We start from the raw sequence: 22,257 nt of genomic DNA, 5'->3' as shown, positions 1-22,257 counted from the left end.
ATGTGATTATTTTTATTCGGCATGTGTTTTCTCTATTTTTTGTTTCTCACAGGTTGGGAATTTCGTGTTAATTCCCTACAACTAGTATCAGAGTTTAGGGTTAGGTTTGAGTGAGAGCAATGGCAAAGGAAGCAAGAAAGGCGTCTGGAATAGAAAAGTTCGATGGCACAGACTTTGGATTCTGGAGGATGCAAATCGAGGATTATCTTTATGGGAAGAAGTTTCATCTACCGCTTTTAGGGGAAAAACTTGCGACTATGAAGGATGAGGAATGGGCTTTTCTTAACAGACAGGTATTAAGAGTTATCAAGTTAACTCTGTCTAGGTCTGTTGCATATAATATTGTAAAGGAGAAGACCACAGCAGATCTGATGAAGGCTTTGTCTGGTATGTATGTAAAGCCATCAGTAAACAACAAGGTGCATCTAATGAAGAAACTGTTCAATCTGAAAATGGTAGAGAACGCATCAATAGCACAACATTTGAATGAATTTAACACTATCACAAATTAATTGTCGTCTGTATAAATTGATTTTGATGATGAAATTCGTGCACTAATAGTTTTGGCTTCTTTACCAAACAGTTGGGAGGCAATGAGGATGGCAGTAAACAACTCTATAGGAAAGTAAAAGCAGAAGTGCAATGACATACGTGATTTAATTCTAGTTAAGGAGATTCGCAAAAGAGATGCAAGTGAAACCTCAGGATCTGGTGCTACCCTAAACCTTGAGACAAGAGGTAGAGGTAATGATAGAAATTCTAATCGGGGCTGATTAAAATTTAGAAATTCTAATTGGAATAGAAGTAAATCTATATCAGGCCAACAAGTACAATGTTGGAACTATGGGGAAATAGGTCACTTTAGGAGGCAATGCAAATGACCTAAGAATAAGAATGAAGATGATTCTGCTAATTTAGTAATAGAAGAGGTACAGGATGCATTACTTCTTACAGTAGATAGTCCACTTGATGATTGGGTTTTGGACTCAAGAGATTCGTTTCATACCACTCCACATCGAGAAATCATACAGAGTTATGTTGTAGGTGATTTTGGTAAGGTGTATTTGATTGATGTTGCAGCCTTGGATGTTGTGGGTATGGGAGACGTCCAGATATTGTTGCCCAATGGATCTGTTTGGTTATTGGAGAAGGTTCGACATATTCCTAACTTGAGGAGGAATCTGATTTCTGTTGGACAACTTGATGATGAAGGGCATGCAATACTATTTGATGGTGGTACTTGGAAAGTTAAAGTATTGGCACGTGGAAAGAAGATCGGTACTCTATATATAACCTTAAGTCCAAGAGACACAATTGCTATTGCTGAAATAAGTACTAATACAAGCCTATGACACTGCAGATTTGATCACATGAGTGAGAAAGGGATGAAGATACTGCTGTTAAAAGGGAAACTACCAGAATTGAAGTCCGTTGATTTTGACATATGTGAAAGCTGCATCTTAGGAAAGCAGAAAAATGTGAGCTTCTTAAAAATTGGCAGGACACCGAAGGCTGAAAAATTGGAGTTAGTACACATTGATTTTTGGGGGTCGTCTCCGGTTGCATCCCTTAGAGGTTCAAGGTATTACATCACTTTCATTTATGACTCAAGCAGAAAGGTATGGGTTTATTTTCTGAAAATATAAATCTGATGTATTTGAAACTTTTAAGAAATGGAAGGCTATGGTTGAGATAGAAACAGGTTTGAAAATAAAATGTTTAAGGTCAGATAATGGAGGAGAGTACATAGACGGAGGGTTCAGTGAGTATTGTGTTGCACAAGGAATTAGGATGGAGAAAACCATTCCTGGGACACCACAGCAGAATGGTGTGATTGAGCGCATGAACAAAACTCTCAACGAGCGTGCTAGGAGTACAAGGTTGCATGTTGGACTACCAAAAACTTTATGGGTTGATGCTGTTAGTATTGCAGCTTACCTGATAAACCGAGGACCATTAGTTCCCATGGAGTTCAATCTTCCTAAGGAGTTTGAAGCAATAAAGTGGTAAAGTTTTCCCATTTAAAAGTTTTTGGTTGTGTTTTTTATGTTCATATTGATTCTGATGCTTGTAATAAACTTGATGCAAAGTCTAAAATATATTTTTTCATTGGCTATGGTGATGAGAAATTTGGCTATAGGTTTAGGGATGAACAAAACAAGAAAATCATCAGAAGTAGAAACGTGATATTTATTGAACAGGTTATGTATAAAGACAGGTTAACTGTAGTGCCAGAGGTTACAGAGATAGAGCAAAATATATCTGATTTTGTCAACTTAAATGAATTCACTGAAAGTACTGTCCAGCAAATGGGTGAAGAAGATAAGAAGAATGTAGATTCATAGGTATATCAAAGTACACTTGTAGATGAAGTCCGCAAATCTTCCTGGACCATTAGAGCTCCACAGCATTATTCACCTGCTCTAAATTTTCTCCTGTTAACTGATGGTGGTGAGCCAGAGTGTTATGATAAAGCCTTGCAAGACGAGAATTCAAGCAAGTGGAAGTTAGCCATAAAGGATAAGATGGATTCCTTGTTGGGGAATCAAACATGGGAAATGACTAAATTGCCAGTAGGAAAGAAGACTTTGCACAACAAGTGGGTATACAGAATAAAAAATGAGCATGATGGTAGCAAGCATTACAAGGCCAGATTAGTTGTCAAAGGGTTCCAGTAGAAGAATGGCATTGACTACTTAGAAATATTTTCTCCAGTTATGAAGATATTAACAATTAGACTGGTACTCGAAATGGTGGCTGCAAAAAATTTACATCTTGAGCAATTAGATGTGAAGACGGCATTCCTTCATGGTGACTTGGAGGAAGATATTTACATGATTTAGCCAGAAGGGTTCATTGTTCAGGGACAAGAGAACCTAGTCTGCAAATTAAGAAAGAGCTTGTGTGGCCTAAAACAAGCTCCAAGATAGTGGTACAAGAAATTTAACAGTTTTATGCATAGAATTGGGTTCAAGAGATGTGAAGCTGATCACTGTTGCTATGTTAAGTTCTTTGGCAATTCTTACATCATTTTACTGTTTTATGTGGATGATATGCTCATTAGAGGGTCTAGCATTGAGGAGATTAATAATCTAAAGAAGCAATTGTCAAAACAATTTGCAATGAAGGATTTAGGAGTTGCAAAACAAATCCTTGGTATGAGAATCATTAGAGACAAGGCTAATGATACATTGAAGCTTTCACAATGAGAGTGTGTGAAGAAAATTCTCAGCAGGTTCAACATAAATGAAGCTAAACCAGTGATACACCCTTGGGTAGTCATTTCAAACTAAGTAAAGAATAGTCACCAAAGACAGAAGAAGAAGGGGAACATATAAGCAAGGTGCCCTATGCCCCAGCCATTGGCAGCTTGAAGTATGCTATGGTGTGTACAAGGCCAAGCATTCCACATGTAGTAGGAGTTGTGAGAAGATTCATGAGTAGGCCTGGAAAGCATCATTGGGAGACAGTCAAGTGGATTCTGAGATATCTGAGGGGTTCATCAAATACATGTCTTTACTTCACAAGTGCAAGTTTGAAACTGTAGGGTTATGTAGATGCTGATTTTACTGGTGATATTGTTCTTAGAAAGAGTACTACTGGGTTTGTTTTTACTCTGGGTGGTACAGTTATATCTTGGGCTTCAAATCTACAAAAGATTGTTACTTTGTCTACTACAGAAGCTGAGTATGTTGCAGCAACTGAAGTTAGAAAGTAAATGATTTGGCTACATGCTTTCTTAGATGAATTGGGTAAGAAGCAGGAGATGGGCATTCTACATAGTAACAATCAGAGTGCAACTTTTCTTGCAAAAAATTTGGCTTTTCATTCAAAGTCGAAGCATATATAGACAAAATACCACTTTATCCGTTACCCTGTTGAAGATAAGCTAGTAATATTTGAGAAAATTTGTGGATCTAAGAACCCGGCAGACATGTTGACTAAGGGTATCACTATTGAAAAGCTGAAGTTGTGTGCAGCTTCAGTAGGTCTTCTAGCTTGAGGACAGAAGGATGAGTTGCAAGGATGAAGGATTGTTTTTGGAGGATTGTGGTTGATGTTAGTGATTGAACTAGACTACAAGTGGGATATTTGTTGGGCTTTGTGGAGCCAAGTTGTGTTTGATCTAGTTGACAACCCAACCCGACCCGAAATAATGTTGTGTGGTTTTTAATAGGAGATTTTCTTAGGCTTAGTTCATGGAGCGAAGGCTTGGGCCGAGAAGCCCAAGCCGTAGGATGTAGAAAACATTGTTTTGGTGATTAGGGTTGGTTGATGTAGTTTTTTTAGAGAGGGAAAAATTGTACTGCCACACTTGTATTTTTCCCTAATAATAATGAAATCCCTGCAACTCCATGAACATAGGCAAATTGCCGAACCATGTAAGTACTGTCTTGTGCATATAATTATTTTTCTTTAGCGTGTGTTTTCTCTATTTTTTGTTTCTCACAGGTTAGAAATTTCGAGTTAATTCCTACACTTCCTACCTGGATTCCCTATAAGAACCGGAGGATGTTGAAGGCAAATATTGATAAACTAACACCCAATGTGATTATGGCCAAAGATGGTAGCAGAGGCCATAAAATAATTTCTGAGGCACTAGCAACCATCCTAGAAAAACACGAAGGACGGTACGTATGCCCCATTTGACAGTTAAGATTTTTAATGATATGATGTTGAATATACCTTTAGATTTGTAATATTTAATATAAATCTTGAAATTGATCCATTTTAAATGCAGAGGATCCTAATATGTCAATGCTAATATTTATCTTTGATCTTTATCAAGTCATGGTTTTTTCCTACAAACTTATAGTGCCCATTAACATAAATAGTTCTCTTTAATTCATCATTTGTTTATTTTTCCTTTTCTTTGCTCTAATGAAAATGCAAGTATGTCATCTACGTTGAGCAAGGAGAATATGAGGAGACGGTGACTGTGTCAAAGAAAATGGTGAATGTCACTATGTATGGTGATGGATCACAAAAGAGCATCATCACCGGCAGCAAAAATTTTGTAGACGGAGTTAGGACTTTCCAAACTGCAACTTTTGGTATTATAGTATCCATGTTAATTAACAATTAGCTTCCCTCACATTCTGTTTAGGTAGAGATATACTGCAATTGCACTTGATTTATATGATAAATATGATGGGATTGACGAATTCAACTTCCTTGGATGATCTCATTAAATGTACTCATCCACCTTGACACGACACGGACGAACACAAGAGAGCCATTAATAAGAGCATTCAATACCTTGGACAGTTACCAAACAGTTGGCAAACCGTTGGAACCTCATCAAAACCTATATTCATGAGCCCTAAGGCGTTACAAAAAGGGCACTAAAGTCACAATTAAGGCCCCTAACAGCTAGGAACCATGAAGCTGTATATATACACTTCGATCAGAGACAAATCAAGTACATAGACCCATCAAAAAGTATTCATAGATACTCAGATATTCAGTCCTCTCTTATTTTTCTCTAAAAACTTCTATATATTGACTTTGGCATCGAAGGCATGGTAGCAGACACCACATTGGTGACCATCTTAAGGGAGCCATTGTTCCACATTTGTAGAGATAGTGACGAGGACCCAGCTCCATCTAGACGAACTTACAAGACTGAAAATTTGCACTTCATCAACATATATGTATTTAGAAGCCATCTAATGAGGTTAGTCATACACATTTGGCTGCTTAATAACATAAAATAACATTAAATTGTGAAAAGAAGAGAATTTTGGAAACTAATTAATGACTGATTGTGAAAAGAGGTTCAACAGAAATGAAATGACACAAAATTGGTTGTAAATATCTGTTGCAGCGGCTCTAAGAGAAGGCTTTGTAGCCAAAGCCATGGGATTCAGAAATACTGCTGGTCCAGAAAAGCATCAAGTAGTGGCTGCTAGAGTCCAATCTGATGCTCAGGCTTACTACATATGTAATGTCCCAGTCAGACCCAAAAAAAAAAAAAAAAAAAGAAAAGGTTTTGGTTGGATATTTTTGGGACCACACTCGTCCCACCTACCACATCATTCCCCACCAGTCAATTTAACTCATCTCTTTATCTTTGACCGGCCAAGCTCCTTACTTATCCTTTCTTTCTTTTTCTTCTTTTTCATTTTTTTTCTAACACTCCTCTCCACTACCTCACACTCTCCCACCAGTAGCTCCATGCCACCATCTCCACCATCATTTTTCCAACAATGTCACCAGAAAATCCTTAGGAACCTCTAAGCAACTTCATCTTTTATTTGAGGTAAAATTTCTAATCCTTTTGGTGAATTTATATTTTGCTTGAGGTTATATTTTTATCTAAGCTTTAATAATGATACCCATGTGATTTATGAGCATTGGAAGTGATATTTTTGTGTTTATATGTATGGGTTTTGTATTGGTGGAATTATTTGATGAGTGGGTTTATGGTTTGTGTTAATGATGACTATCTAAGGTTTATTTATGGTGGAAATTTAGGAGTTTTGAGTTATAACATGTGATGGTTGGTAAATTTAATTTTTTTCCATTGTTATTGGGTTTATTTGGAGTTAGTTGAAGTTCAAAATTTCTAGTCTTGAAGGATATTTTGATTTTGCTTACATGGGTCTCCTGATGATGTTGTGTAAATCTTATGGAAGCTAGTCATAATGTTGGAGATGATATTAAATGAGTTAAATTTATAAATTAGAGTTTATGCCTTGTGAATTAATTTGTTGAGAAACTTTGGAAGAGGAATATGTTATTGATGAGGTTAAATACTAGGCTTGCCTAATTAAGTGCATATTTGGCAATTCCTAAATTGTAGCTAGATACAAATTTAAGTTTTATGCTTATTGTGTTAGGTTTGCTTGATATTGTTGAGGTTCTAACTAATCTCCTTTGGAGCTTGGAGAATTAGGCTTTCTGTTGGTTGCAAGGTAAATAGTTTTTTAATGGCATTTTGAAAAATAACCATGCTGTATAAATGTTGTTTTTGGGTTAGACATGCTTTTAGAAACTATTTATGGAAACTATATTTTCCTAAAAACTATTGTATTGTAACCTTAATATATATATATATATATATGTGTGTGTGTGTGTGTGTGTGTGTGTGTGTGTGTGTATGATTATATATATGAAAATGCATCTTATTTAATATTGCATTTGGGGAAATGCATGAATTGTTGATATGGAAAAATGAGCATATTTTATTTAATCTTTGATAGGGAAATCATGGATTTTATGGTATATTAGAAAATTTAAAGATGTTTATCTTGTCTTGTTATGAGGGAAATTGATAGAAAATCTTTTTGACTAGGATGAAGTCAAAAACCTTACAAACTTTGTGGAAGTTAGATTATTTAAGGTTTTTCTAAAACTACTTGGATATAAACTATGTATTTCAAAGTAACGTAGCTTGTGAGCATTATGTGGTTTTAACACCATGCCATGTGTGATTTCCCGGTGATCACCCGATTTGGTTTTCATAGTCTTTGTGACAACGGAATCAAATCCAAGTCAGTGCCCTTTCACTTTGGATGACATGTTCTTCTCTACTACCTATGGGGGGAAGAGGTTCCTTGATTGTGTGTAGTTGAGGTTGTTGCCCATGGGGCCAAGAGACCACATGCAAGAGAGGTCCTATTTAATGCGCTCTCTCTACTACCCATAGGGGAGAGAGAAAAACCTTAAGGGTATGGGTGAGGCTGCTATCCATGGGGCCAAGAGTCTGCTTACCAAAGAGGACAATATCATGTTAATTGTGAATGGGTGGATCCCCTGACCGGTCTATGTGGTAGTGTGGTATATTTGTGATAAATTACCGTATGTTGGATTTTATGGCTTTGGAATTATATTATTAGTGCTCACAGATTATAATATATAGTTTCATGGTATTATTTTGAGAAATTTTGTGTTTCATCATTTAATCATTTTTGTTACATTATTATTGAAAATGATCTTCCAATATTCAGTTAGCAATTTCCCAAACTAAAACATGTTTTGTAAACTGTTCATTATCATGAAACTTACATTTCCCCCACCCCCATTAATTATGCTACTTACTGGGAATTAGCTCATCCCATCCTCTAACAGTTTTTCAAATTTATTAGCTATACATTGGGTTTGGAGCTTACTTCTTTCGTGATGATTAGAGTGCTATGTTAAATTCTGAGACTTTTGCTGTAAATGGTTGGTGACTCGATCTTGCTATGTTCAACGAGACCTTTATTAATTTTATTGGAGGTGGGTCGCTTGAGGTTTGTTAGCCTTTGGCATGGTAGGCCTAGACTCGATGTTAAGGTCCTTATTCTTGATAAGATTGTGACTTTGTGTAATTTAATTAGAGTTTTGTAATATATTCGTGTATTATGTGGAGGCACATGATTTTTAGTTATTGTTCTTAAATGTGTTATAGAGCTCTGACTTGTAATGTTGAGATTTTAGTATGGTTATATATTCTTATCTTGTGGAAAAGAAAGGAAAATAAAGATCTCCTAGAGTTTGATTTGCCAAAAAGGAAAAATCTACAAGTACCCTTGGGATGTATTTCTCATGCTTTGGCCCTTTTTGGGTTTGGGGTGTGACAACATATATGGAAAGTCATGTGAGTATTGCTTGAATTGCAATAACCTTCAATAACCTTGAATTTTCAATCGTGTTCACTAATAGAGGCTGATTTAGAAGGTGAAAACTAGAACCATGACAATGAAAGCAACAACAATAACAACAGTAACAATAAATTAAGCACACCACCAATAACAATCACAATGAATGATAAAGCAAGTAGAAGTGCTAGTTGAACTCATTTCAGCTCCAAACCCTCGAGAAACCCTCTGATTATGTGTACAAATGAAAATTGTTCACTTTAAAACGTTGTGATGTGAGTTTTATTTTAAGGGTTTTTTTTTTTTTTTTTGGTTGAATGATAAAAGGACATAATCTTATGGTTTTAAAAACCGGTACGGTGAAAGAACCTGTGAAGGAACTAATTACCGGTTTTCTAGTCAGACCGAGGTCCGACCAATGGTCGAACCAATGACGTCATAAATAATTTAATTATTGTTTATTTAAATTATATAAATAATTAATAATTTTTTTAATATACTAAAACTAACAAACCAATAGTAATAAATATGTTTCCTTAAAAAACATACAAGTATATAACATCTTTTTATAGAATTTAACATAATAACATTACAAAACAGTCATCCTTAACATAATAAACTTTCAACAAAACCAAATAAATAAGTTCATTAGTCATTACATTTATATCCAAATGGAAAATAGCAAATAAGTTTCAAATAGAGAACTAAATAAATAAGTTCATTACATTCAAATAACAAAAAAGTTTCAAACAAACAACTACTTTTTCCGTCTTTCACATTTTGCTCTCACAGATGAAGAACTAGCATTAGACCTGGTTGTAGAAGCATGTTCATTAGATGGTACAGAGATAGACTCCATTTCATTCAACAATTTTAGACTAGCTACAAATATTTTAGCAACAAATAAATTTATCAACACAACATACACAAACAATAGTCAATAATTTTAGACTGGCAGTAACCATTTTATCAACAAATAAATTCATCAACACAACATACACAAAAAATAGTATAATACTCTGTAAACTATATTTCACAAACAATAATGCTCTGTAAATCAAATCCACAACGTACACAAAATCACAAATAAACTAAAATGTTATTGTAAACTAATAATTAAAGTTAACACTTACCAATGAAGTCACGAAAGGAGAACCTGAGATGAAGCCGAGAACATGAATTGAGAATCTAAGATGAAGCCAAGAATGAAAAAAAAAAATTATTATCAAAATCAAAAGAAAAGAATATTAATTAATAATTATTACCTGATGAAGCCGAGAGAAATGAAAAAAAAATACATAGATCCGACAAAATCAAAATCAAAATCAAGTAATCATAATCAAAAGAAAAGAATATTACCCAGAACTTTAGACACCGAGAAGTAGAGAACATAGCTCAAAGGGCGAGGGTGAGAGCAAGAAGGAAAAAAAAAAAAAAAAGTGGCAGAGAGTGAGGTGCGTGAGGTAGTCTAGCAGAGAGAGCTTGAGTTCAGTTCAGTTGAGTGAGGTGAGTGAGAGAGTCACAGAGGCGAGATCGTGAGATGAGAGTCAGGCAGTTTGAGTCTTTGAGAAAAGGCGTGACACTGATAGTGTTTAGGAGTTAGGCTTAGTTTTAGGTTCCTAACCAAAACGATGTAGTTTTAGGCTGGGAAAAGTCAACATACCCCAACTGGTCATTAACCGATTCGACCTTGCCGGTTCTCGGTTTTCTAATTTTTCCTGTTTTTAAGTCATTTCTGGTTTTTAACCATAACTAGACAGAATTAAAGGCCGGTTCTTGATTGAACTGGTCGAATCGGCTAGTCTAGTCCGTTTTTAAAACCATGCATAATCTAAATCATTCATTATTAGGAAAAAAAAATGTCATGATTAAAAAAGAACTGGATTACATCCCAAACCCTCCATTTCTTTTTTCTTTTCTTTTTTCATTTTTTATAATCAACATTTTCGAACAAAAAGATTTGAACTCTAAAAACATTTATTAAAAGGTGCCAACCAATTGAGTTACAATACTTTTAACTCAAACTCTTGATTTCAATAACCCTCGAATACCCTTGCTATCATGCATGTAGATTGTTAAATACATGAAATAAAATGATAAATAATGTGTCCTAGTATTTTCCTTAGCGTGAAAGAGAGAATCCTTCTATTCCATGCAAAAACTATCTATTCTCGTGCTTTTCTTTTCTCTTTTTCAAAAGAAAATTTATGGGGGAATAGAAAAGAACAGTTCTCTTAGCCTCTTATTTCTTACCCATATAAGGAGGGGGGAAGGGGGTGGGGGGGAGGGGAACCAAAGAACAGTGCTCCCACTTGCATTTTTATCCTAGAGAAGACTTCATTGCTCCAAAGAGGTAGTTTCCAATCATCCACCCATCACTCTTGAAAAAGTGATCATTACACATTTCTATGCATCAGTGACTATGGCAAGTACTCAATCTCTCCACTGTTATTAACTGCTGTTGTCAAGGTCTATGTAATCAAATTCTTACAAAAAGCATGCAATTAACTTGACTTAACGATCACAATGGCATTATTTATCTCACCAATTAGGCCTTTTTAATCTTTGTCGGTCTTTATTTTTAGTTTTATCTTATCAAACTTTGATGGCTTCCTCCACCTCCAATATTTTGAAACTTCTTTTGCTCTTCTCTGTGCTCAGCTTATCAAGAATATGGTTTCTTAGCTCTTCTCCTTCCTATTCTTCTTGTTAGTATTATTCTTCTTCCTCTTCCTCTTCTTATTATTCTCCATGCCCATCTCTTTCCCCTTCTGCTTCTCCTTCTCCTCCTTCTTCCATAACTCCTGTGCACTATTGACACACCCCAAACCCAAAAAGGTCCAAAGCATGAAAGACCGAGCCTTCAAGAGGTATTGTAGTGATTTTTTTTTTCTTTCCAATCAATAAAATAAATAAATATATTGATCTCTCCACAATATAAGTCAGAGCTCTATGACACACTTACAAGGAATACAAACTACATATCATGTGTCTCCAAATATACATGAAAATCCAAAGCTCCAAATAAAAAAACACAAAATCATGATCCTCTCTAAGATACATAATCTCAACAGAAAATTCTAGGCCTATCATGCCTAAGGCTAACAAACCTCAAGAGCCCAACCTCCAGGAGAATTAGCTATGGGCTCGAATAATTTAGTAAATTGAGTCACCAACCAATAATAACATAAATCTCTCAATTAGCATAATGCTCCAATCACCTCCAATAAAATGTGCTCCATGCTCAAGGAATAGCACATTTATCTAAAAAAATTGTTGGAGAGTGGGATGAGCTAAAACTTAGTAAGTAGCATAATTAATGGGGGTGGGAGAAATGCAAGTTCATGATGATAAACGATTTGCAAAACACGTTTTAGTTTGGGATACTGCTAATTGAATATTGCAAGATCATTTTCAATAATAATGTAACAAGAATGATTAAATGATGAAACACAAAGTTTCTCAAAATAATACCATGAAACTATATACTAAAATCTGTGAGCACCAACAATATAATTTCCAAATTCATAAAATCTAATATGAGGTAATTTATTACAAATATACTACATTACCACATAGATCGGTTAGGAGATCCACCCATTCACAACTGGCATGATATTGTCCTCTCTGGTATGCAGACTCTTGGCCCTATGGACAACAGCCTTACTCATACCCTCAAGGTTTTTTTATCCCCTCATGAACAACAGAGAGAGCGCGTCAAATAGGACCTCTCTTGCATGTGGTCTCTTGGCCCCATGGGCAGTAGCCTCACCCACACACAATCAAGGAACCTCTTCCCCAATAGCAGGGAAGAACGCATCATCCAAAGTGAAAGGGCACTAACCTAAATCTGATTCTATTGTCACAAAGACTACGGAAACCAAATTGGGTGGTCACTGGGAAATCACACATGGCATAAGGTTAAAACAACATAAAGCTCATAGGTATACATTATTTTCAATGCATAGTTTATATCTAGGTAATTTCAGAAACACCTTAAATAATCTAACTTCCACAAAGTTTGTGAGGTTTTCAACTTCATTCTTGTCAAAAAGAAATTTCTATCAATTTCCCAAATCACAAGACAAGATAAGCATCTTTAAATTTTCCAATATACCACAAAATCCATGATTTCCTTATCAAAGATTAAATAAAAGATACTAATTTTTCCATTTCAACAATTCATGCATTTCCCCTAATGCAATACCAAATATGATGCATTTTCATATATAATAGGGTCACAACACAACACTTTTAAGAAAACATATATCCATATATAATTTTCCAGAATGTGTTTGACCCAAAAACAACATTTGTGTAACATAGTTGTTTTCCAAAAATCCCATTAAAAAGCTACTTACCTTGGAAAGCCAACCAATTTTACCTCAACCGGGCATCACAAAATCAACCAATCCCGTCACTAGGTCCATCACCAAGTATCTCAAAACCTAGAAAGATAAGGAACAAGCCTATTAATAACAAGGCCTATCGCAAAGTTTATCATCACATTTGTCTCCAAAATCAAATAGGATCTCCTAAAACAAATCAAATGCACTAAAGCCTAACTTGCCCAAAGACAAGTACCCATTCCCAAACGAGAACCAAACAAGCATAAAAACTCATAGTGCCATAGCACAAAACCAAAGCATTTTAATTCTTCACTGCAAGCAATGTGCACATATAAACATAACATAAAACACATCAATTCATAATAGGGGTAGCATATCTCATGAGTTTCCTTTTAGAGCACTAAATGATTAAACCAAACTATTATTAGACTTAACGAAGTAAAACACATGTCAAAGAAAGCACATGAATTTACAAACCAATCCATTCAACAAAGATTTGAAGTAAATTCCACAAAATCTCAGCATTTTCATCACACTTTCAGATTCAATACACAACAGGCTAGCCATTTTGTAAAAATTGTTGGGTCCAAGAAACGTTATCCGATTAACTTGAAATTAAATAGGGAGAAGCCTTTATGTGTCTATTATGTACCACCAAATATTCAGCACAAAACGATTTTTATTTTTTTTATAATTTATTAAAACTCATGTATTGTAGCTAACTCAAATCTGTCCCTGACATCTTTAGAAAATTGTTATAGTTTTAAGACTAGCCCAAATTATTTGAGAATCACTCCTAATAGAACCACAAGATTTAAAGCAAATTAAAACAAGGAATCAAACCCAAAATCTCATATAAGCAACTTATCAAACACTTGGTGATGGTTTTTAGACCCCTTAAAAACACAATTGGATTAACCTAGGTAATAGTTGTTACTTAGTCCAATTTAACAAAACTAAGTTATCACAATCAAAACAATCATATCATGCAAAGCAGCGGAAAGATAAAAAACACAACGATATGATCACCCAAGAAACCAAACCGGTAAAAACCTGGAGAGGATTTAACCTAACTATCTGTAAAATGTACTCCCCCCTAGATTGAGGGTTTTACATGGAGTCGCCACTTATTTAATTTAAAAGGAAAAACAAGAAAAATTTTAATGAAAAATCCTTCTATTGTATTAATGTATATGACAATTTACATCGAATTTTGTAACAAAAATTTACAATGGTTTTTTTCCTAGGTACAATCTAAGAAAAGTAAATTACATTTCTTTATTTCCTAGTTACATTCTAAAAAAAAGGTAAAATTGTATATACAAGAGCATTGTATAAAACCCTTGATCTTGGTTCGGAGGCTAATTTATGAGATGGGAAGGGATTAAGCACCCATCTCGCCCGATAAAGCCGGTCTCCTAGGTTAAGGTGGCCAATGTCATGTCATGTCAAACAAATACAAAGAATATGTAATATAAACATGTGATTTGCAGGAATTGTAAATAAATATGTATTAGGGGAATTTGACACAAAGAGAAACAAAAATAATAATAATAATAATAATAATAAAAATAAAACTTGTTAGATAATAATTTTAATGTAAAAAAATGAAGGTAATGGCATGTTCATAAAAAGGATCAATATAAATAAAGAATTCCTAGCCTAGACATGTTCATCTAAGCATGTGAAGGAAAAAAAAAATTGTCATGTTATTTGTCATCAACATAATTGCAAAGAGAAACAATTAAAAAATAAAACCTTTAAGCATATTTGATCATCCAAGCAATTATGAAGAGAAGTAAAGGAAAAACCCTAGACATGTTTATCTAGACAAAATCAAAACACTTTGACATGTTTTGTTCAAGCATTTAAAAAAAGTAAAACAACAACCTAGACATGTTCATCTAAGTATTAAAGAGAAAGTTGTGTTTTAGTCTAGAAGTGCTCATCTAAGCATTCAAAAGAAAATTGTGTATTAGCCTAGAAGTGTTCATCTAAGCATGTAAGAGAAAACCAATAAGACATATAGGCATGTTCATCCAAGCATAGCATAAAAGAAGTGAATAATGATTTGTAAGCATTTATTCTAGCATGTATAAAGAATTAAAAAAAAAAAAATTTAACTACTTACCAGCATAAATTAAAAGGGGAAGTGATCACTTAAAGGACTAGAGAGAAAGCAAGGAAGTACTAAACTACAACCAAAGTAAGAACAATGGTTGTTCAATAGTTTTTCTTTTCTACTTTCTCACTAACTCTCTAGAGGGAATTCGAGGTCTAGAAAATGGAAGAGGTCTTCTCTATCTATAGGGGAAGGGATGGCTTAGCTTTAAAGCTAAGTTATTAGCTTTCTTCTAAAGCTAAGGGAGGAGATAACCTGTTTAAATGAGCTGGGGATGGATTTGGTGTTGATCCCCATTCAAATTTTGAAATGATGCTATACCTGCTTCGTATTTTGGCTCTAATTTTCCTCTCAAAATTCCAATTGATTCAAGATGGGTGTTTTTTGAAAGGAAATTCAATTATCTAAAATTTTTCAGAAATAGAGAAATCCAAATTTCAATGTTATCCATGTCAAAAATGTGTTTCAAATTGCTGCTGACAATAGTAAAGTCTTTTGAGCATTTTTGAATTTTTTCATAGGCTGTATCTGTTTCTTTACCCAATTTATTTTTCAAAAATCCTTCTTCTGAAGAAAAGGGAAAGGATAAGTCTATTAGATAGGCTTGAACAGATTTGATGTTGAACCCATTTGAAATTTTGAGAGAAAATTGAAGATAATGCTGAATTTGTGTTATCTTCTGCACCTGTTTCGTATTTTGGCCATAACTTTCTGCTCAAAATTCCAATCGATTCTTGATTGATGTTTTTGGAAAGGAAATTTAATTCTATACAACTTTTATAGAAATAGAGAAATCCAAATTTCAATGTTTTTCTGACCAAAAATGCAATTCAAGTTACTGCTGAAGATAATGACGTTTTTTGAGCATTTTTTTTTTTTTTTTTTTGAATTTCTCATGGATCACATCTCCAGAATTTTTTTTTTTTTAAAACAAAAAAAAAAAAAACAGAGCAGATAAGATGCCATAAAGAAAAACATTTTTTTATTATTTCTTTAAAAAAAAAAATGAAATCCAATCAAAAATCACACTTAATTAATTTCAAATTAATTCTTATGAGAACCAATCAAAATTAAGTATTTAGAATAAGATGTGATCAGGCCCATCATACAGGCAAGCCATGATCATTGAAAGTTGTGTGTATGATAACTTTTGATCAAGTGGCCCGATCAAAACCTATGACATACCATTATGATTGTTAGAGTATCAAGATTTGTTTTGTATCACAAATCTGAAGATCTACCGGTTGGTTAAATGCAAGTTATAAAATAGGGTGTCTATAGAATGCCCCTCATTGACAGAGCCTGAAAAGCGAATGTCAATGTAAAAGAAAGACACCAAATTTTGCAACTTGAAATTTAACCGATGTGTGATGAAAATTTGTTAAAGTTGTGGAAACTTTTTGGTTTCCAAAAAATTTTGATCCAAAATGTTTTGGCAATTTTTTCCAAAAAAATTTGTTATTATTTTTTTCAAAAATTTTGAACCTGTAAATTATATTAAAAGGGCTTTTTTATTTGAAAAGTCTGTTGGGCTTTCTTGTAAAGATATTGGCAAATTTTCTAAAAACTTGTCTGTTTTTTGAAAATTTTTGAACCCGAAATTTGTTGAGAATCTTGTTGAATTTTCTTTTGAAAATTTTGATATTCTTACCAAAATTTGTAAACAATGTTGGGCATTCTTGGAATGATCTTGTCATGTCTTTTGGAAATTTGATAAAAACCTTGTTGGGTTTTCTTATGAAAATCTTGGCAAATTTTCTAAAAACATGTCTGTTTTTTGAAATTTTTTGAACTTGAAACTTGTTGAAAATCTTGTTGAATTTTCTCTTGAAAATTTTGATATTCTTATCAAAATTTGTATTTGTGAAAACATGTTGGGCATTCCTGGAATGATCTTGTCATGTCTTTTGGAAATTTGATAAAAACCTTGTTGGGTTTTTGTGAAAACTGTGTAGCATTGTCAAGCGTTCTTTTTCTGAGAGATGTTTGAAGATCTTGCAGGATTTTCCTCAACTTTTGAAAAAGATGCTAAAACTTTTTGAAAATATTTTTTGATTTTTCAAGAAAGTCATGAAAACCTTGTTTTGAAAAATTGTTGACAAACCTTGTTGGGTTTTTTTTTGAAAATTTTGTTCACAAACCTTGTCGGGTTTTGAGAATTTTATTAGAAAAACTTGTCTGGTTTTTTGAGATAGATGCTAAAATTTTCTGAAAATTTTGTTTGATTTTTTGAGAAAGTCGTGAAAACCTTGTTTTGAGTTTGACAAACCTTGTTGGGTTTTTTGAAGATTTTGTTCACAAACCTTGTCAAGTTTTAAGAATTTTATTTTTTGAAAATTTTTAAATAAAGTATGAAAACCTTGATGGGTTTTGTTGAAAATTTGTAAGAATTTTGAAAAACTTTTAGGTTTCCTTGAAGCAAAGGGAAAGGATAAGTCTATTAGATAGGCTTGAACAGATTTGTTGTTGAACCCATTTGAAATTATGAGAGAAAATTGAAGATAATGCTGAATTTGTGTTATCTTCTGCACCTGTTTCGTATTTTGGCCATAACTTTCTGCTCAAAATTCCAATCGATTTGGGATTGATGTTTTTGGAAAGGAAATTTAATTCTCTACAACTTTTATTGAAATAGAGAAATCCAAATTTCAACGTTTTTCTGACCAAAAATGCAATTCAAGTTACTGCTGAAGATAATGACGTTTTTTGAGCTTTTTTTTTTTTTTTTTTGAATTTCTCATGGATCATATCTCAAGAATTTTTTTTTTAAAAAAAAAAAAAAAAAAAAAAAAAAAAAAAAAAAAAAAAACAGAGCAGATAAGATGCCATAAAGAAAAACATTTTTTATATTATTTCTTTAAAAAAAATGAAATCCAATCAAAAATCACACTTAATTAATTTCAAATTAATTCTTGTGAGAACCAATCAAAATTAAGTATTTAGAAGAGGATGTGATCAGGCCCATCGTACAGGCGAGTCATGATGATTGAAAGTTGTTTGTATGATAACTTTTGATCAAGTGGCCCGATCAAAACCTATGACATACCATTATGATTGTTAAAGCATCAAGATTTGTTTTGTATCACAAATCTGAAGATCTACCGATTGGTTAAATGCAAGTTGTAAAATGGGGTGTCTACACTATCCTTAAGGTAAACTTGAATCCACTATCTTGAAAGAATTGAAATTCATACAATAAGACTTACAAGCCCCCACACTCGACTTCTTATTGCTACCCACCAGTAGAACTTACTGACACAATCACGTACAAGATCTGAATCCACAGACTCCTTCTTTCTTAGATTCACCACCAGATACAAGCACACCCGCTTGTGTTTCTTTAAACTTCAATGGCAGCAACTGAGTTGATCATCAAGGTGTAGATAATATCTCCTCCTTGAAAACCCTAAGTTTGTGTAAAGGAAAGCTCCACTAGATCTCACAAGAGATTTACACAAATAGCAATATGAGCAACACTAAAACGTGGCTAGGGTTTGCCTTTTATACTTAGGACAAATTAGAAAATCCTAAACGTTTTAAAACAGACTAGGGCTGAGTTGGAAATCTACAGAAAAACACATTCTTCCCGAGATTCGATCAATTGAGCCTAAGTTTCGATCGATCGGCTAGACCGAAATGCACAGTAACTTCTGCATTAGCTCGATTCCAACTTTACATAAAAGATACAACTTTGAGCAAGTATAAAACACTACTAAACACATTGTTTTGATCATGGTTTACCAACAATACACATTAGAGTTCTAAATACATAAAAACCTAAGTCTTTAGAACCTAACAAACTCCCCCTTTGGCAATCCGTGACAAAACACAACTAGAAGCTCAAAGTTAACAAAGAAAAGCTCTTTACAAAACAAATGCTCATAAAACAAACTCAATCCTAACTACTATCCATCAATTGCAAGTGTAGACAGCAGCTCAATTGAATCAACTTGTATATTTCCTGAAACACTAAACAAAATGCATAACCGCATGTGAAAAATACAAGTAAACAAAATAAATTCTTGATTTCAAACAAGAAACAATAAAGATATATATAAATGAAAAACTCATAAATATAAATCAATAAACAGTTAAAAACAAGAAACATATAAAGCAATAAAAGTAACTCACCCTAACATGAATATCCCAACCAAAAAAATACTCTCCCCCTAAAAGCAAAACTCTACAAGAGCTCAAAACTACTCAAACTCCCCCTTTTTGTGACGGAATGTCAAAGGGTAAACAAGATCATCATCAAAAGGGAGGTGGTGGTGAAGATCGTCTAAACTGCCAACTCTGCGCGCAAAGCATGGATCTCAGCAAGCACGTCCACCAAAATTTGTCCATGAGCCGCCTAAACGGTCAAAACATGATCCAACGTCTGTCGAATGTCTGAATCATCCGAAGTAGTCGGTGGAGGATCATTAACATCAGCAACACCACCACCAGATGTCTCAGCAGCATCAGCAACTATAGAAGAGGGAGGAGGGGGAATAGTACCAGATGACACACCTCTAGGATGCGAAGGTGCAACTCTCAAGTGAGCAACCCTTTGCTTAAGAAATGTGGCACCTATGGGAGCAACGACATGAATAGGCTCACCAGAAGGAAAACCATCTAGAACAAGAAACAGCAAAAACCTATAAATGAAAATAGGATGAATAAGCGCATGCCCTATGACAGAACTTCTATGAACCTCATTTAAAGAACGAAAGAACAGATGAGGGAAACTGATAAACGCACCAGAAACAAACGCATACAAAAACACACATTGCTCTAGAGGGATGATGTGGAGATGAGAAATAGGCCACAATGAATGACACCCTATCCTAAAGAAAAGATAGACAGTCTCGGTAAGCTCAGCAGACGTGATCCAAGGATCAGAACCCCAATGGATAGAAGATCCAGTGATGTAAGATATGACAACATCTAAGGAAGGAGACTCATCATAGGGATAGTCAGGCTCCTGATCAACTGAAACCCCAAGAGCGTCAGCCACTACCTAAGGAGTAATGGTGAACTCAACACCTCGTATCCAACTCCTAACAAAAGTGTTGGAATCATAGACGTGGCAAGAGAGATTCGAGAAGAACTCTCTAATCAGGGCAGTCGGGGGTGGATGATCTATCTCTAAGATAGACAACCAACCTCTAGACTCAAAGTTAGCCCTAATGGCCGGATCAATCTCATCTAAAATCACAACATGCTCAGCCCAAATCTTACACTTACAGTTTAGAGTCTCAAAGGCCTCTCTGCTTTTATCATTCCTAAACACCTCACTCCTAGAGGGAGACTCAGAGGAAGTGGAGGGGGTCCTATGGGCTCTAGTTTTCCTAGGCATGGTGCTAGGATAAGGACCAAGACACAAAGCACCGGAACAAAGCAAAAAAAACCACCAAGGGCAGACTGCAAGTTAGCACAAAAAAAATATAGAACAAAAATCTATATGATGCATGTCCTAATGCAGTGCAATTAAGTTCAAATTATGTTCAAATTCACAAAATTGGCTTGAGCATAGAGTTTCTAACACAAAAACCCCAAAATTTTGAAAAACCACTTGATCAATTTGAAAGAAATTGACTAATTGATCATCATACAAGATAGATTTCAGAAAATAATGACTAATTACATCAAATCAACAAGCCAATTCTACCAAATTTGAACAAAATCCCCAATTCGAGTTAATTACAATACCTAGAATTTTCAATTCCTCAAAAACCACAAAACTGATCAAATTAAACCACAAGGATCATGATTATAACATCCTAGAACAAAAACCCAATGTTCAATTTCACAAAATACGGTTTGTATCATGAAAAACCCCAAAATATGCTAAGTCCGAAAATAACCCTTCAATGCATGAAAAAATGTATGTAAAACTGAAAATAAATGAAAAAGAGAGGGTAATATGGACATACCGACTTATGGAGAGAAAAACCTTGCAAAAAGATTGGCCAAAAACAACAAAAAATCTCTGTGGAGCCTTGCCAAGTCGGAGAGAGAGAAAAAGTTTTGAAAAAGTGAGAGGAACAAGTCAAAACTGATATTTTTAAAAACATGATTCACGAGTTTCAATTGATCGAAAAACAATTTTGATCGATAGAAACAAGCAGAGGCTCTTTAAAAAAAATTTAAAACAATTTCAAAACACTTTCGATTGATCGAAAATTAGGTTGGATCAATCGAAATGGACAGAGGCTCACAAAGTTTGAGAAAAAAAAAACATAGTTTTTGAAAAGACATTTAGGAACAACTCAAAGCATTGACATTGAGGAACAAAATGCATGAGTATGTTATGATATGATTTTCAAAAACAAGAATTTAAGCCTAAATTTCCCAAAATCAAAATTTCTTGCATTCTTCATAAATTTTCAAGCATCAAATCAATTTTGTATAGAATTCGAAGTAATTGCAAACTTGGTTGGTCAGACCATAAACACACACAATAACATGTACAATGTTTAGTAAAGAGTAACTCGTGTAGTGTGTGCAACTAGCAAAAACTTGCGATACATGTGAGGTAATATGTACATAGCAATCAATCACAAAGTCTACAAAATTCATCACATAGAATTTAAAAGAGACTATCACCTAAAAAGTTACATCATATAACTCCCACATAGGATAATGTACACACCAATTTTAAGTATTAAGCAATTAAACCGAGGCTACACCTTATGTTCTTTTTGTGCATGTGCTACACTTTCTCGAGCACAAAATCTTACGATATACACTAAGGTATTCATGATTGGCTAGTGAACAGTGGTGAGATGGTTATTTATGCCTTTCTCTAAAAGTTCAAGCCAACAGTCAAAAAACATGTGACTTCAAGATCAAGACAAAGTGATCAAAACCGAAAACATCTTTCCCACACAACATGTACTACAAAGCTTCAACTAGTAATGTGCAATAAGTAATCTCATCAAGGCTAAACAAGGTACAAAAGACATGTTATGAGAAAATAAATTGACTAACCTTGTTCTCAAAAAACCAAGAAACTAGTGCAAAACACAATTTGCTTCCTTTTTCTTCCCTTTTTCCCCTTTTCTTTTTTTATTTAAAAAAAAAAAAAAAAAAAAAAAAAACACCTACAATAAAATGCATGAATGTTATGCTAAATCCTAGAAACAAAAAGAACAAAACCAAAGAACAATGATCACAAAGGGTAGAGCAATGAAGCACAAGGACCAAGAAGGACAAG

The 22,257-nt window shown here is 34.1% G+C and overlaps 1 long non-coding RNA gene across 1 annotated transcript; it reads left to right on the top strand.

Moving 5' to 3' along the window:
* Positions 1-6,100: 6,100 nt before the first annotated feature.
* LOC126707211 (uncharacterized) lies at positions 6,101-8,370 on the top strand. The gene is made up of 2 exons (XR_007648863.1): positions 6,101-6,262; positions 8,091-8,370. It is a non-coding gene; the product is annotated as an uncharacterized LOC126707211 (long non-coding RNA).
* The last annotated feature ends 13,887 nt before the right edge of the window (positions 8,371-22,257 follow it).

This window comes from Quercus robur, chromosome 11 (genome assembly GCF_932294415.1).
Source record: "Quercus robur chromosome 11, dhQueRobu3.1, whole genome shotgun sequence".
Lineage (NCBI taxonomy): Eukaryota > Viridiplantae > Streptophyta > Magnoliopsida > Fagales > Fagaceae > Quercus > Quercus robur.
This window is presented reverse-complemented; position numbering and strand designations above follow the sequence as displayed.